The sequence below is a fragment of the Halichoerus grypus genome, chromosome 1 (assembly GCF_964656455.1).
Source record: "Halichoerus grypus chromosome 1, mHalGry1.hap1.1, whole genome shotgun sequence".
NCBI lineage: Eukaryota > Metazoa > Chordata > Mammalia > Carnivora > Phocidae > Halichoerus > Halichoerus grypus.
In genome coordinates this window covers 191,554,516-191,568,144 of record NC_135712.1, presented here as the reverse complement: position 1 = coordinate 191,568,144, position 13,629 = coordinate 191,554,516, and the positions used below count along the sequence as shown (strand labels likewise).

At 38.4% G+C, this 13,629-nt stretch overlaps 1 long non-coding RNA gene across 2 annotated transcripts; it reads left to right on the top strand.

The window, feature by feature from the left end:
- Positions 1-222: 222 nt before the first annotated feature.
- Positions 223-11,737, top strand: LOC118522423 (uncharacterized). 2 transcript variants are annotated; one of them, XR_013449445.1, is made up of 3 exons: positions 223-390; positions 5,285-5,374; positions 11,577-11,737. It is a non-coding gene; the product is annotated as an uncharacterized LOC118522423 (long non-coding RNA). The 2 variants fall into 2 exon arrangements; XR_013449443.1 differs by having other exon boundaries at positions 223-484.
- The last annotated feature ends 1,892 nt before the right edge of the window (positions 11,738-13,629 follow it).

Below are 13,629 nucleotides of genomic sequence, written 5' to 3'. Positions count from 1 at the left end.
GTGCTGGCCAACCACTGCGCCTGCGCACGAAAGGGATTGGCCAGTTTCGCCGACGTGATTCTCTGGCCGCCGTCACCTCCCGGACGCGGACCCGCGAGGCGAAGCCAATTAGCACATGCGTACTGGGAGACGGACAAAGTCCCACAATGCTTCGGTTGGTCACTTCCAATCAGATTCTAGGCGAAACGCTTCCGCCCGGATAAATACTTCCAGGAGGTTGTAGTCCTTACTTCCGGAAAGGCGCTCTGTGCATTGTGGGTTAGGAAGTGAAGCTCGGTTCCTCTTGCCCTTTGAGTGCCCTACTCTTAAACGCTACGAGCGCTGGGGATTCCCCGGTCCACCACGGTACACGTTTCCTGCGCGGCACCAGACACTTGTCCTAGTGGAGAGGTGAAGATGGGCCTTGCTTTCCCAGGAGATAAGTGGTTAAAAGTTGTGCAGACGTAGACGCTGTGGCCTAGACACATTGACCCCTCCACTCCAGGTCATACTGAATATCCCTAATCCTGTGTCAAGAGGAGGGAGCTCCGAGATACGTTCATCTACTAGTACAGCTTTTTAAGAGAAGCCAACGAGGAAAGATTGCTTTTCTTGTATCATTTCTCTCCCTGAAGCATGGAAAACTTAATTCCTTATGTTAAGAAAGTGGAAAGCCTCCTCATTCTAAAAATATTTATGATCTTAATGTTTTTCTGATTACAAAATGAGGTATACATCTTGTAAAAAAATTTTTTTTTAAGCGCATTCCCCATAATTTTCGCCATATCCCCATATTTCCTCTATGCTGTTGGTGCAGTTCAGGATTAGCAGCTACCCCTACCTACACGCCTACCTTAGTTAAGTCATTATCACCCACCCTTCAGATCTGATTAAAAGTTTAACTCCCTTGGAAAATACTTGTTTGATCTCACTAGATGAATTACTCAGGCTCAAAGAATCATAACCACTCTTAATAGTTTTGATTTCACATATAATATTGACAACCTTCCTCCCTACCCCACTTGTCTGAAAACGCTGAGAAGACAGGACTCAAATCCTTTTTTGTATGCCATTGTATTCCCTGGAGTTGGCACACCATGACGTTCAAATATGGTTGAGTGACAGAGGGGATGGCTGAATATATTATATCCATACAGCATAAAACTATCAGAAGTTAGAATAATGTAGAATTATAAATTCTAATGAAAAGGTCTCCAAGATACAGTTAGTGGAAAATGCCAAATAATGAACGAAGTACTGTAAAACAATATACTGTAGATTTCCCCTGGGTATTTGTGAGTGTGAGTGTGTGTGTGTGTGTGTGTGTGTAAATGCAGAAAAAGAATTTTTTTTTTTTAAGATTTTATTTATTTGACAGAGAGAGAGACAGTGAGAGAGGGAACACAAGCAGGGGGAGTGGGAGAGGGAGAAGCAGGCTTCCAGCCCAGCAAGGAGCCTGATGCGGGGCTTGATCCCAGGAGGCTGGGATCATGACCTGAGCCAAAGGCAAACGCTTAAGGACTGAGCCACCCAGGCGCCCCAGAACAAGAATTTCTAAGTAGAATCTGCAGTAGTGATGGTGGTTACCTGTTTAACCTGTTTGGAGGGAGGAGGAGGCCTTCCCAGGAAGTGAGGGAACCTGGTTTTGGTGTAGTAGTCAAAAGACCTTAATCTGTACTTTAAAAATTTTGCTTTAGGGGCACCTGGGTGGCTCAGTCATTAAGCATCTGCCTTCGGCTCAGGTCATCAACCCAGGGTCCTGGGATTGAGCCCCACATCAGGCTCCCTGCTCCACGGGGAGTCTGCTTCTCCCTCTCCCACTCCCCCTGCTTGTGTTCCCTCTCTCACTGTCTCTCTCTCTGTCAAATAAATAAATAAAATCTTTAAAAAATAAATAAATAAAAATTTTGCTTTATTGAAATATAATTTGTACATGCAATAAAATTCACCAATTTTAACTGTACAATTATATGAATACAAATGTATACAGTAGCATAACCAACACCATAATCATGATATCAATTATTTCTATTACCCCCAAAAGTTCCCTCATACTCCTTTGTATTCATCCTCTTCCCTCACCTCCAGCCCTTGGCCAAACACTGATCTGTCACAATAGCTTTGCCCTTTCCAAAATCTCATATAAATGAAATCATACAGTATGTAATCTTTTGTGTGTGGCTTTTTTCTCCTAGCATAATGATTTCGAGATTCATCTATGTTATCGTGTGTATCAATAGTTTGTTCTTTTTCACTGCTGAGTAGTATCCCACTGTATGGATATACCACAATTTCTTTATCCACCAATTGATAGACTTTGGGTTGTTTAAAGTATTGAGCTTTTATGAATAAGATTGTTTGAACATTTGAGTGCAAGTGTTTGTTTATCTGTATTAATTTATTTTTACAATAATATCCATGCATTTATCCGTGCATTACTTACATAATTTAAAAAGTAATCTTTGAATTTGATAAATGAGTCAACCACTGTTTGACATAATATTCTTCCACAGTTTCCTCCCTGAAATACTAACATCTCTATATAAATGTTAATGGGATTTTATACTGCTAAGCAACTCCTTTTCAATTTAATAATATACTGTGGACATTTAAAAATATCAGTATTTATAGATTTAACTCATTCTTTTTAAGAGCTGCATTCCATTGTAGCTACATAAAATAACTTATTTAACTGATCTATAAAATTGTAAAACATGCATATTCTTTGATCTAAAAATTCCACTTCCAGGTATTTATGGTAATGAAAATTTTCCTCAACTTTGTTATGTTCAGGGGCACCTGGGTGGCTCAGTCGGTTAAGCGTCCGACTCTTGATTTCAGCAGGGGTCCTGATCTCAGGGTGGTGAGATGGAGCCCCAAGTCAGGCTCAGTACTCAGTAGGGAGTCTGCTAGAGATTCTATCCCTTGCCCACTGCCCCTCCCCCCACTCACCTGCCTGCTCTCTAAATAAATGAATAATAAATAAAATAAATAAAATCTTTAAAAAAAATTTGTCCCATTCAAAAATTTCATTACAGCATTGTTTGTAATGGAGAAACTGGAAACATCAATTTTTAAAAAAATATTTAAATCACCCTTTGTTTCTTTCCCTTGCTAATCACTAATCCAGATTCCAGTTTTGCTTTTGCTACGATTTTATAAATTCACAATGATAAGTTAAGACAATAATTAGACCTGTTGCCAGGATAAATATTTAATTTCTTTCTAACAGTGCTATCCTAGGAGGTTCTGTAGTTGCTTATTTCAAGGTGCATTCTGCAGGATGGGGTTGAATAAGAAAAATCTGAAAAGTTTGAAAAAGAGTAAGATATTTTGTATTGTTGAAGGCCTTCTGAGTAAAGCTCCATTTGGCAGAACTACACCTCAGAAAACTGTCATTTCTCAGAATGATCCTGAACAGTCAAAAGCAAAAACTTTACTCTGGTGGATAATAAGGTAAAGCCATTTTGTACACTACAATGGGTTTATTCTGCCCTTTTTAAAAGTTTCCAGATATTCCAGCAATAACAAGCAAGGTGAAATTAAATGTAATTAAATATACAACATTTAAAGAGCACCAGGAAAATGCAAATTTTCCTGAAAGCAATTTTTTTTGCACTTAGACTTTAAACTCTTTAGGCAATTTAATAGAAATGTTCATTAATTTCTGATGTGAAGCAAAATACTATTTAATTTTGTAACAACTAAAAGTCTATACAATTACCTGAGAGATCTGCACATTTTCCTAGAATTTAACTTAAATGGAATTAAAGACTATATCTTCCTTGAAAAGAACCTTCCTTTGCACTGGAAATACATGTAATGAGTTGCTTAACAGCTGAGTAACTTAAAATTGCATTTTGGAAGCTTGTTAGATAAAAAAAAATCCTGTATCCTTTAAGTAGCCTTTATGTCTGTTTTAAATTTTATATAGAATTCCTTAAAACAATGTTCACCTGATTATAAGTGTCTTCGCCAATTGACTCTAAATTTCTCAAGACAAATGAAAATGGGTCTCCTTCCACATAACTTCTCCCAAATCTGTTTAATTAAGCAAAATAGATGGAAGGAATTCTCGTGTCCATCTCTAGCATCCAAAACCTAAACCAAAAAATAAATAAACAAACACAAAACAACAAATGAAGATGTCAGAGTAGATTTTTCAGATTTCCTTTTGAGATATGCTACACATCAAGTAGCTTCTAATAGAGGTTACAAAACAGGATGTTAATGGCCTACTGAAATGTCTCTTTTGTAAAGATAAGGATAATCAAGGTCAGAGAGGCTAAGTAACCTGCCAAGGCGCCCATAGGTAATAAGCAGTAGAACTGGTATAAGAACCCATTTCTTCTGATGTCAACACTCTTAACCACTGTACTCGCTGCCTTCTTTTTAAAAATGAGAAAATTGAGTCCCAAAGGAAAAAACTGCTATTGTTTATTGATCATTTATCATGTAGCAAGTGCTATACTTCATTTAATCTAACAACTATAAGAAAGGTATTATGAGGTTGCCCCAACTCATAAACAACCACATTAGGTATGTTTTCCTCATTTCTGATTTTTTTTGAAGATTTTATTTTTTAATAAAATCCCCCAACGTGGGGCTCAAACTCACAACCCCAAGATCAAGTGTCACAGGCTCTACCAACTGAGCCAGTCAGGTGCCCTGTCTGGCTTTGGGTTTTTTGGTTTTTGTTTTTTTAGGGAGAGTCCATGCCCAATGTGGGCCTTGAACTCACAACCCTGAGGTTGAGAATCACATGCTCTACTGACTGAGCCAGCCAGACGCCCTGATATTTTTTTATATGTTCCAGTTCCATGGGTTTAATAATGTAATTTCTTTTGCCGATTGTGTATGTTATGTTAGAATGCAAGCTTCTTAAGGAAACCATATTACTTCCTTTAAAATTTTCAAGGCACTTGAAAGTATGTATTCTATAAATAGTGCTAATATTTAATAGCAACAACAGATGTTATTGAGCACTTACTATATGCCAAACATGCTTAATATACATTATCCCTTTATTCTTCTCAACAATTTAATCCATACCATTCACTTTGCTCTCTGCAAAAATGACTCAGCTCCTTTTTCTAGTCCACCTGTTAGTTGTACAATAGTATAATTTGTTTTTACCTCATTTCCTCCCACCCTCTCAAAACTCCATTTGATATCATTCTCTAACTGTAATTCATCACTGATCTTGTTTAAAGTTCTTGTTCTCTGAACATTGTTATTTATCTGCAATAGTGGAAGAGTATCTGCTTCAACAAAGAATCTTGTCTACCCACTTTCTCTTTCACAGAAGAGGGGAGTGGTGTGTGAATTCCCAGAGTCTTTGGATAGTTTGGCCCAACCTGTTACCTCTCAACAACTCAAAGCCTCTGCCATGTAGGTAAGAACTTTCCTTAGTTTCAGTGCCTCTTATTAAGTCTTCTTTTAAAAAACAGTTTTATTTATTCCATTTGATTTTGTGGGAAGGCTTGTATATCTGGATCTATGCCCTCACTTTCCTAGGAGTCAGGGTTTTGTTTTTTAATAATTTGGGTAAAGTTTATAAAGTCAACACTTACCTATTTCGCCAATTTAAATTTACTTCTGCTGGGACGCCTGGGTGGCTCAGTCAGTTAAGCGTCTGCCTTCGGCTCAGGTCATGATCCCAGGGTCCTGGGATTGAGTCCCACTTTGGGCTCCTGGCTTGGCAGAGAGCCTGCTTCTCCCTCTACCTGCTCTGCCTGCCGCTCCCCCTGCTTGTGCTCTCTCTCTCTGACAAAAAAATAAATAAAATCTTTAAATTTACTTCTGCTTTAGCTGCTTAATAAAGGTGGCATAAATTTTATACATATATTAAACTATTTTAAAGTTTCTTGCAGGAAACTTTAAAAATAAGGAATGCAACAGCTTGATTAGTTTCCTTCAAAGTATTTACAGCAGTCACATTCCCGACTTCTAGAAGAACTGGTATTCTTGTTTTCTGTCTGCTTTAAATCAGAGTGATTTTATGGTAGGTACATAGCCTTAGGCCACTAATTCTACTCAAATTTGTACTTACCATTTATAAAATTTAACAGTTAAAGAAATTATTAGGTACCTTCAAGCTAAATGTCTGACTACTATGTACCATAGCAAATTAATGAAATAAGGTTATTTCACAAAATCTTCCCCTCCTTGCCTAAATCTCCATATATCCAGACTGTATAAATATTTCAAATATCTCACAATTACTGAAATATCTTTCATGCTACAAAGCATAGAAATGAATAAATTTCCTTACAAAAAAATCTTTTTCCTCCAAATATTAGATATACTGACTCATGTAATCCTGTCTTCATGGTATATGGTGGTTGAGAGTGTTAGTGAAACAATCACCTAATGTTCAATTCATAGATCTATCTAGTCCTCAAACTTTAACATGCACCAGAATTCCTTGGAGGACTGTCAAAACAAAATTGATCAGACCATTGCTTCTAGTCAAGATCAAATAACAAGGACCAGATTTACCCTCTAACCTAAAATAATGAAAAACAAAACTAGGCAAAATATACAAAACAATGGTTTTCAAGACACTAGACACCAGGCAATGAAGGACAATGATTCTTGAGAGACAGAAAACAAATGCAGTGAGCCCTGAACCTGAGATTGCTCCAGTTTATAGCCTTGAGGGTATTTTTAGGCCACATCATAGAAAGGGGAACATTGGGTAGCCTGGTGAACTCTTTGAGCTGAAAGTCTGGGGAAACCAAACTTTAGGACAGAATTCCAGAGAGGAAGGAGAGCACAGAAAGAAAAAACCCTTATACAAAAACCCTTGTACAGATCTGCAGAAAGTTCACTAGAGTATTCTGCAGAGCACTGATTAGCACATGTGTGTGAGGAACTGCTCAAAACCAAGGAAAGAACCATCAGAAAGGATTAAAGGCAACAGTGCCTAGGTTGTTTGGGAACAGTGTCTGTTCCTATCAGCCAGATTGGAAAAACTCATAATTCATAAGATAGAGGCTAGAGTGCTCAAGAAGTTCTTGCCTCAGTAGTGAAGAATAATTATTGCTTAACTGAGCATTGGTAGTTGGAATGCAAAGTGATGCAGCTACTCTGGAAAACAGTATGGAGGTTCCTCAAAAAGTTAAAAATAGAACTACCCTATGATCCAGTACTACCAAGTATTTACCCAAAGAATACAAATATACTAATTTGAAGGGATACATGCACCCTGATGTTTATAGCAGCATTATCAACAAAAGTCAAGTTATGGAAAGAGCCCAAATGTCCATAGACTGATGAATGGATAAAGAAGATGTGGTATCTATATACAATGGAATATTACTCATCCATAAAAAGAATGAAAGCTTGCCATTTGCAATGACATGGATGGAGTTAGAGAGTATTATGCTAAGTGAAATAAGTCAATCAAGGGGCGCCTGGGTGGCTCAGTCGTTGGGCATCTGCCTTTGGCTCGGGTCATGATCCCTGGGTCCTGGGATTGAGCCCCGCATCAGGCTCACTGCTCAGCGGGAGGCCTGCTTCTACCCTTCCCACTCCCCCTGCTTGTGTTCCCTCTCTCACTATCTCTGTTAAATAAATAAAATCTTAAAAAAAAAAATAAGTCCATCAGAGAAAGAGAAATACCATATGATTTTGCTCATATGTGGAATTTAAGAAATCAAACTAATGTTCATAGGGGGAAAAAAAGACAGAGGCAAACCAAGAAACAGATTCTTGACTATACAGAACAAACTGATGGTTACCAGAGGGGAAGTGGGTGGGGTATGGGTTAAATAGGTGATGGGGATTAAGGAGGGCACTGGTGATGAGCACCGGGTGATGTATGGAAGTGTTAAATCACTAAATTGTACACCAGAAATGAATATTACACTGTAGGTTCACTAACTGGAATTTAAATAAAAACTTTAAGTAACTGAGCACTACTTTGGACCTACCTAACAAATCATAAAAGGCCTGAAAGGACCAAATAATTTCCAAGTAACTTAACTGATTTCTAGAACAAAGCTCAAGAAGATTTATAAGAATACAAATATATCCAACACCCAACAAGGTAAAATTCTGGCATCTAAAATTATCAGGTATGCAAAGAGGACACATGATCCATAATAATGAGATAACCAGCTGAAACCACCTCAGAACTGACACAATGTTATCTTAAATGTAAGTAGAGACAAGGAAGACATAAGAAAGACATACATCAAGTTTCTAGAAATAAAAACCAGAATGGCTGAGATGAAAAATAGACTAGATTAAATTAAACAGCAGATTAGACAATACAGAAGACTAATGAACTTAAAGGCATAGCAGCAGAAATTATCCAAAATGAAATACAGAGAGATGGAAGAGTAACAAAAAAGACAAATAACATGAAGAGTATCTGTGAGTTGTAGGACAACCTCACGCAGCCTATTGCATGTACCTGAAAGAAGAGAAGGGGGACAGAAAAAATACTTCAAGAAATATGCCCCCAAATTTTCCAAATTTGATGACAATTATAAAACCACATATACAAAGTCAACTAACCCAAGCACAAGAAACGTGAGTAAAACTACATCAAAGGGTATTATTATCAAATAACACAAAACCAGTAATAAAATCTCAAAAGCAGCCAGAGAAAGAGACTTATTAACTACATAAGAACAAAGATAAAAATGATAATCATATTTCTCACTGGAAATAATGCAAATAAGAGACAGTGGAGTAACATTTTAAAATACTGAAAGAAAAAAGGGACGACTTACAAATCTATACATAGTAAAAACATCTTTTTTTTTTTTTTTTTTTTTAAGATTTTAAGTAATCTCGGGGCAGCTGGGTGGCTCAGCTGGTTGAGCATCAGACTCTTGGTTTTGGCTCAGGTCATGGTCTGAGGGTTGTGGAATCGAGCCCTGTGTCAGGCTCGAGTAGTGGGGAGTCTGCTCGAGATTTTCTCTCTCCCTTTCTCCCCCTTTGCCCCCCCCACTCATGCTCTCTCCCTCTCTCTCTCTCTAAAATAGATAAAATCTTTAAAAAAAAAAGATTTTAAGTAATCTCTACAACCCAGTGTGGGGCTCAAACTCACAACCCCAAGATCAAGAGTCCCACACTCTAGTGACTGAGCCAGCCAGGCACTCTCATAGTAAAAACATCTTTGGCAGAGGCTGCTGGGAAGATGGTGGAGTAGGAGGACCCTGGGCTCACCTCTTGCAGTGTGGCCACCTAGAAAACACCCACACTGGCATAAATAACCCAGAAAGTGACCCGAAGACTGGCATAATAGACTCTCCACAGCCAGACGTAGACAAGAAGACACAGTGAAGCAGGTCCACCCACTCTGATACACTCTTGGCAAGATCCCATCAAAGCAGTACCACAAGCCTGGCAGTGTACAAGCAGCCCAGACAAGGGCCAACACCACTCCAAAGTGAGTCCTGCTCCAGGGAGAGGGGAAGATAACCACACACCAGTCTGACTGTGACCCCAGCAGTGGGCTGGGGGTAGGCAGCTGGTCTGACTGCAGGCCCCACCCACCAATAAAAGCTTCCCAGGGGACAACACAGGGAAAGTGCCCTGCAGTTTGGTGCTGCTTCACCTCTGGCAAACACCTGGTCTTACTCAACTCAAGCTCTAGGAAGCCCGGACTGGCCCACTAACACCACAGGCACCAGACTCTGCCCACAACAGGATGAGAGCCATTGCAGGCTGAACTGAAGGCAAACACAGCTCCACCATAACAGTGGGACACCCGTGTAGTAACACACATAGGAAACACCCCCGATGCACCATTTCCTGGTGAAAAGGAGACATTGCACTGTGGGGCACTACAGGACCTCTTATTCATAAAGCCACCACTTTCAAGTGCAGGAGACATAGCTGACTTTCCTAACACATAGAAATAGACATAGCAACAGACAAAATGAAGAGACAGAGGAATATGTCCCAAATGAAAGAGTAGAACAAAATCATAGCAAGAGACCTAAACAAAATTGAGATAAGTAATATGTCTGATAGCGAATTTAAAGTAATGCTCATAAAGATATTTGCTAGAATTGAGAAATGAGTGCAGGACCTCCATGAGACCCTCCACAAAGAGATAGGAGACCTAAAAAAGGACCAATTAGAGAAAATGAACTCACTAAATGGAAATAAAAATAGACCACCTGGAATAAATAGCAAACAAGAGGAAGTAGAAGAACAGATCAGCAACCTGGAGAACAGAGTAATGGAAAGTATTCAAGCTGAGCAGATCAGAGGGGGAAAAAATATGCAAAATGAGAATAGACCCAGGGAAGTCAGCAACACTGTCAAGCATAACAGTTACATGATAGGGATCCCAGAAGAAGAGGAGTGAGAAAAGGGGGCAGAAGATTTATTTGAAGAAATAGTAGCTGAAAACTTCCTGAATCTGGGGAAGGAAAGAGAAATCCAGATCCAGGAGGCACAGAGAGCCCCCAACAAAACCAACCCAAAAAGATCTGCACCAAGACACAAAGTAAGTATGATAGCCAGAAGTAGTGATAAAGAGAGAATTTTAAAAGCAGCAAGAGAGGGCGCCTGGGTGGCTCAGATGGTTAAGCGTCTGCCTTCGGCTCAGGTCATGATCCCAGGGTCCTGGGATCGAGTCCTGCATCGGGCTTCCTGCTCCTTGGGAGCCTGCTTCTCCCTCTGTTTCTCTCTGTCTCTCATGAATAAATAAATAAAATCTTTAAAAAAAAATAAAAATAAAAAAATAAAAGCAGCAAGAGAAGGAAAGCAGTTTTATACAAGGGAAACCACATAAGGCTATCAGTGGATTTTTCAGCAGAAACTTTGCAGGCCAGAAGAGAGTGGCATGATATATTCAAAGTGCTAAAAGGAAAAAGTCTACAGCCAAGAATACTCTACCCAGTAAGGCTTTCATTCAGAATAGAAGGAGAGATAGAGTTTCCCAGAAAAACAAAAGTTAAAGGAATTCATGACCAGGAGTAACCAGCCACGTCCCTGTCACACATGATACGTCAGCCTGTGGGTCCCAAATCCACAGTCCAGCCACCCTCCTGCCCGAGTCAGCATGCACTGCCTGCCACCTGCTCAATACAAAGTCAACATGCCTTCACCTCAGATCAACAAGGACTCAAACTGACACTCTTCCCCTCAAATTCCAGCCCCTGTGCTGTTTGTGCACAAAAGTGGGCATAATTATAACAGCAGAATGAAGCAACCCAAATAGTGACACTAATTCTATGGAATAATATAATGGATTAAAGGAGTGTGCTAGGCTGAGAACATCTCCAACAAGCACATCAAAGAACAATACATACAGCATGATTCAGGTTACTAAAAGAAACAAACCCCGGCAAAATAAACAAGACGAAATCAGAGAGGAAGACAAACCATAAGAGACTCTTAATCATAGGAAACAAACTGAGGGTTTCTGGAGGGGAGGTGGGTGGGGGGATGGTGTAACTGGGTGATGGACATTAAGGAGGGCATGTGATGTAATAAGCACTGGGTGTTATATAAGACTGATGCATCACTAAATTCTACCTCTGAAACTAATAATACAGTATATGTTAATTAATTGAATTTAAATTAAAAAAGAGCTTTTTTTTTTCCTGCTTAATGTCTGGATTTAGGGTAGGGGACTTCTGACCTCAAGAGGATGGCAGAGACACAAGACTGAAGGAACCTGGGACCCTGAGTGACCACATGGGGGAGAGCTGCCTGTCAATGAGGAAATTTAGCATCCTAAATTCAACTGTCTGAACTTAGCAGTTGACACTGAATTAAACACAAAATATGTGCTAGATGAATAAATAAGTGAAGGAGGGAAAGTCACAATTAATTAACTTCTTGGAGTTTGGGGACCTCACTTCTAGTCCAGCCTCTGCTGTCATGGACATGAGACCACCCAGAAGTCACTTCTCATTTCTGGATCTGAGTTGCCTCCCTTGTCTCATGGGGAAGTGGTCTCAAATGGTCTCTTTGACCTCCTCTAATTAGGGATTGATTCTTACATTATTTAATTTGGAACCAACAAAACCTGAGTTTATTCTCTGAAAAAAGAAAGAGAGAGAGAGAGAGGGAAGAAGAAAGGAAGAAAGAAAGAAAGAAAGAAAGCCCCCCCAAAATCTTTAAATAAATAATTCAAGATAAAGATATTCTAAGACATAAAAGTTGAATGAATTCATCAACAGCAAACCTGCACTATAAGAAATGTTTTAAAGGAAGTTCTTCAGTCAAAAAAAAAAAAAAGATACCATATAGATCTATGTAAAGGAATAAAGAACACTGGCGAAGGTTAAGTATAAGAGTATATATGTAAGAATTTTTCCTTACTATTTAAATATTTTTATTTTTTTTTAAGATTTTATTTATTTGAGAGAGAGAGCACAAGTGGGGAGAGGGGCAGAGGGAGAGAGAGAAGCAGACTCCCCACTGAGCAGGGAGTCTGATTGGGGCTTGACCCCAGAACCCTGGGATCATGACCTGAGCTGAAGGCATATGCTTAACCGACTGAGCCACCCAGGTACCCCTATTTAAATATTTTTATAAGATAATTGACTATTTAGGGGCTCCTGGCTGGCTAAGTTGGTGGAGCATGCAACTCTTGATCTCGGGGTCATGAGTTTAAGCCCCAGGTTGGGCATGGAGCTTACTTTAAATTAATTAATTAATTAATTAATTAATTAAATAACCTGACTATTTAAACAAAAATAACAACAATGTATTGTGGTATTTATAACTTATGCAAAATTAAAATTCATGAATGATAATATAAAGGCTAGAAGGAGAGAAACAGAAGCACATTACTGTAACATTCTTATTCTATACATGCAGTGGCATAATATCACTTGATGGTAGACCAGTAAGTTAAAAATATATACTGTAAACCTTAGAGTAACTACACTAAAATAATAAAACAAAGTTATAGCCAATAATCCCACAAAGGAGATAAAATGAGATCATAAAAAATATTCCATTAATTCAAAAGAAGTCAGATAAAAAGAAAAAGGGGAATAAAGAGATTAAAAAAATAGAAAACAAATAGCAAGATAATAGATTCAAATCTACCCATATCAATAATCACATTAATTGTCAGTGGTAGAAGCACACCAATTAAAAGGCAAAATTTGTCAGATTGGTTAAAAAAAAACCAACAACAGACTATATGTTATCTACAAAAAAAGTATTTTAAACATAAAGATAACAAATAGGCTAAGAGTAAAAGTATGGTAAAGATATACCATGCTAACATTTGTCAAAAGAAAGCTGAAGTTCTATGAATATCAAACAAAGTGGATTTCAGAGCAAAGTATATATAAAACTTGTAATTATAGTCAAGAGATTTCAGTAGACCTCTCTTAATAATTGATAGAATGAGTAGGCAGAAAATCAGCAAGGACATGAACAACACTATCAACAAACCTGACATTTATAAGACATTCCACCCAAAAACAGCAAAATACACATTGTTCTCAAGTGTACCTGGAACATTTATCAAGATAAACCATATTCTGGGCCATAAAACAAATCTTAATAAATTTAAAAGGATTCAACACATACCGAGTATGTTCTTGGACTACACTGAAATGAAATTACAAATCAATAAAAAGATTTCTGGAAAATCTACAAATGTTTGGAAAGTAACTAACACTTCTAATTAACCCATGGATCCATCTAAGAAAT